Genomic DNA, 4,587 nt, shown 5'->3' on the forward strand with positions numbered 1-4,587 from the left:
GGAAATTGATTCTTTACTTCTGTTCCAAAGACATAGTATCCTAGCAACTGAGTCAAGATTGATTCTCTGGCTAGTTTTTCTAAACTGAAAATAGTTTCTAGCTCATTTAAAAACGAACCACGAAATCATCTTAAGAGGAATGAAAGCCGGGCAGTGGTGGCACACGCCTTTAATTCCAGCACCTGGGAGGCAGAGACAGGCAGATTTCTGAGTTCGAGGCCAGCCTGTGAGTGAGTTCCAGGACAGCCAGGGCTACACAGAGAAACCCTGTCTCAAAAAACCAAAAAAAAAAGAGGAATGAATATATGAATGAATGAATGAATGAATGAATGAGTAAAGTGAAAAGGGAGCATGCAGACACAAGATGTCATTTCAGGAGTATTTAGTAGAACATAAGACATTTTTGGATCTTCAGAGGAATCTGCTGAATTTGAGGCCAGCCTGGGGCTCCACCATGAGTTTCTAGGTCACTCTGGGTTAAAGGGTGAGACCCTGCCTCACAACACAAACCAACAGAAAACCAAGAATGCTGAACTAGGCTGGTTAGGTTTTTGTCTGTTTGTTTGCTTGTCTGTTTGTTTTTGTCAACGTGATACAAGCTAGAGTCGTCTGAGAAGAGGGAACTCAGCGCAGGAAAGGTCCCCATCAGACTCCTCGCAGTCTCAAAGCCTTTGGTTACTTTTCCTGATTGGTGATTGATGTCAATGGGCTCAGGCCACTTCTCCTGGGATATAAGAAAGCAACTTGAGCTAGCCGTGACGGACAAGCTGGTAAGCAGACTTTCTCCGCGCCTCTGCTTTCGTTCCTGCCTCCAGGTTCCTGCCTATGTTTGTTTTTTTAGGGTTTATTTTTGTGTCCACTGGTGTTTGACCTGCCTGTATGTCTCTGTGAGGGTGCCAGAAGCCCTGAAACTGGAGTGACAGACAGTTGTGAGCTGCCACGTAGGGTGCTGGGAATCGAACCTGGGTCTTCAAGAAGCTCAACCAGTGCTCTTGACCACGGAGCCATGTCACCAGCCCCCCTGCCCTGTTCTTTTAATTCAGTGCTTTTCATAATGAACTGCATCCTGTGAGGTAAAGTTGGTTTTGGTCACGGGTGTTTAGCAAAGCAGTTAGGAACCCTAAAAAAGGACGGACCCTTCGCATTGGCTCCTTGTCTTAGGCGCTGTTGAGTTGAGTCAAATGTGTTAAGTGAAGACGTGAGGTGGCAGCAGCCATTTTTATGATGGTGGATTTGACCTACATTGTGGCCAGTGGCTTCCAGCAAAATAACTTTAAGCAGGAATGGGACACTGAGGGCCAGGCAGCCCCCCCCCCCCCATGCTGATGCTCTGGTTTACCGTTAGACCGTTAGACCGAGCCCAAGGCATGCTTTGTTTTTCTGAAACTCCCAAGCAAGAGCAAAGAAGCTAAACCCAGGGGCAGGAGGGAGCCAGTGGGGAAAGTGGGTCCAAATGTCGACGTTAGTATGGTTCAAGGGGCCAAAGCTTTCAGTCATATGGAGAAGAGAAGGTGGAGGTTAGTCTGCTGTGAGCAGATGGGGGAAGGGACAATCAAGGAGCTCTTAAGTCCTCTGGGGACATTTGAATCAGTCTCTCTCATCCCACTATCCATCCATGGTCTTTAAATCTTGAAGGAGCTGCAGAAGGAAGCCTGATCTCTCTATTTCAGCCTTGTGGTTAGAGATCTACAGAAGCCAAGAGTTCTCTCTCTCTTTTTTTTTCCTTTAAAGAAAAATTTATTTATTTTATATATATGAATACACTGTAACTGTCTTCAGATGCACCAGAAGAGGGCAGCAGATTCCATTACAGATGGTTGTGAGCCACCATGTGGTTGCTGGGAATTGAACCCAGGACCTCTGGAAGAGCAGTCAGTGCTCTTAACCACTGAGCCATCTCTCCAGTCCGAAGTCAGGAGTTCTAAGACCTCATTTGTGAAGATGATACTACCCATAGCAGCCACCAGGTAGCACCCAGCACATACTGCGCAGTACGTAGTGTAGTGACATTTCAAAGTAGAGATGGCTCCGCAGTTAAGAGCACTGGCTACTCTTCCAGAAGACCCGAGTTCAATTCCCAGGGGATCTGAAATCCTCTTCTGACCTGTGGTATGCAAAGGTATCCACACATATACATAAAATATAAATGAAATTAAATCCCCCCAAGTCCTGAAACTTTGTGCTGCAATAACAAAATTTATGCCCATACCAATTTAATGTTACCATCAATCATTTCAATGTAGATACATAAGGGAAAAATTGTATTTGACGCTCCCTAATTTTACTTCTTCTTTTTTCAAGATCCCAGGTCTTACTTTCTCTTAGCCCACAAAATTTTATTCTAGTATCATTAATTCTTGATTTTAAGTCTTTTTAGACTCACTTTAGTGGATCTTCCTGTTGCTATAAATAAAAACAGAAACTGGAATTTCACTTCCTGTGACCAGTAAAGCTCTTGGTCCCTTAGAAAACTTTCTTTGGAAGAAATTGATTGAGACAACTCAAATATACTTTTAACCATTTTTTTTTATGAATGACAATGAAAGTGAAGTTTGAAATTTATTAAAAGCACACACGTGTAAGACGGAGGAGGCTTTGTGCCCCTAATCAGGGAGCCAGAATCAGCATGAATAATCCTATTCCCAAGCGCAGCCCGTTCCAAGCACAGATCAGATGGACTGACCCCCCATAATTATATTTTCCCATTTCCCAAGCATGGCTGTGTGATTCAGCTGACCTCGTTCATTTACATTTTCAATATAATCACTAACCATCAGGCGCATTTTAGATGACAAAGGAGGCCCCCACCCTGACGCTGGCCAGATTGGAGAGGGACGAGATGTCCCTGTCCCTGGTGTGTCTCTGGGAGTTCTATGGCAGCAATTTTGTTTTCTTTTACTAAAACTCAGTTTGTGACAAAGTTGCGACTTCCATTTCCAGCTGCAGCCTCTTGGCATTTGGCTGTTTGCTTATTTAAGAATAGTTTTAAAGCAAAGCATTTGGTTTACTGGGGGGAAACAACAGGAGTAAATAAATGTTCTGTTTACAGGGTTTAGCTGATGAAAACCCTAAAGTTGATTATAAATCTTTCTGTCAGTTTCTCTCTCCTAATTAAAATTAGCCCAACTTACTAACAAAATAAATAAATAATTTTTTTTTTTTTAAAGTGAGGCAATGGGGTGAGATGAACACAATTTGGCAGTAGCAGGAAGCACACTGTTTCTTTAGGCAGTGAGGTAGAAAATCTAGTCTCTGGATACCACCCGTCCTGTGAAATAACAGCAAAGGAAAAACAATTTAGCAAATTCTATTTATTTTTCACAGTAAAAGTCACGATTCTCTTCCCACAGAATCGAGCCTTAGAATCCTGATATCAAATTTAATAATACCAGATTCTTTATTTTCCAGAATAAATAGATTTGGGGACCCGGCCAGTGGAATTTTCCACTTCAATTAGCCACAGTGGGGAGTTTGCATTGTTACACAATTGTAATGAAGTTTAGTAACAAGCATCACAATGGAAAATTAATAAAAGCTCAGCGTTGCCCAGCCCATTCAAGTAATTGTCAATTAAGGCTACAATCAATACGGAGGTAATAGCTCACGAATACAGATGCTTGGGGTTTTACTTCATTAGCGTCTCAAATCGATGTGACCGTTTGGCATAAGCGCGGAAGAACGACCTCATAGATTGGAGGTACTCGTAGTCAGAGGACTGGCAGTCGGAGACAGCTGACTCTGGGATCTGAGTTTGCATGTATGCAAATGTCTGGGAGCAGCGCCCTGCCATCCAGACAAGACAAGACATTACTGGAAGGCAGAGTTTCCTTCCAACCTGGAAGCTGGAATCCTTAGAGATGACCGTGCTTTCTTTTTCTACTTGTGGGACCCAGATCAGTTTCCATTTATTTCTGTCTTCCCATTTGCCTCAAGTCCCCTGTAGATAATTGTATCTTTTTTCCCCCTGTTGTTAAGGATGTGGCTATAGAGCCCGTAAAGTTGACTCAGGATGTAATAGCACTTGCAGCCAAAGGCTGACCCCTTGAGTTCAACTCCTAGAACTCCTGTAAAGGTAGAAAGAGAACAGACTCCATATGTCGTCCTCTGAGCTACACACACACACACACACACACACACACACACACACACACACACAGTGGAGGGAGGGGGGAGGACAGAGAGACAGAGATAGACAGTAAAAGAGAGATAGAGAGACAGAGACAGACACAGAGAGACAAGGAGAGATAAAGAGACAGGGAGACAGAGACAAACAGAAATGAGGAGATAGAGACAGACACAAAGACAGACAGACAGACACACACACACAGAGGGAGAGAGGGGAGAGGGAGAAGGAGGGGGAGAGGGAGAGAGAGAACTACTGTAAATATTTTTTCTAGTTTCAGTCATAGCACCAGACATTGTCCCCTCAGGGAGAGAATAATCTTTAGGATCAGCACTGATGACTCTGTCTTACTGCCCGCTCTCATACACCTTCTCCCCCTCCTCCTAAAACAAACACGTGCTTCTTCTTCTTCTTTTTCTTCTTCTTCTTCCTTTTGTTTTTTGTTTTGTTTTTTTTTTTTTTTT

The 4,587-nt window shown here is 43.3% G+C and overlaps 1 long non-coding RNA gene across 1 annotated transcript in view; it reads left to right on the top strand.

Moving 5' to 3' along the window:
- Positions 1-919: 919 nt before the first annotated feature.
- LOC116075228 overlaps positions 920-4,587 on the top strand; it is a 4,847-nt gene continuing 1,179 nt past the window's right edge. The window contains exon 1 of the long non-coding RNA XR_004112472.1: positions 920-1,073. This is a non-coding gene — a long non-coding RNA (uncharacterized LOC116075228). The remainder of the gene's footprint in view (positions 1,074-4,587) is intronic.

This window comes from Mastomys coucha, unplaced genomic scaffold (genome assembly GCF_008632895.1).
Source record: "Mastomys coucha isolate ucsf_1 unplaced genomic scaffold, UCSF_Mcou_1 pScaffold3, whole genome shotgun sequence".
NCBI classification, from domain to species: domain Eukaryota; kingdom Metazoa; phylum Chordata; class Mammalia; order Rodentia; family Muridae; genus Mastomys; species Mastomys coucha.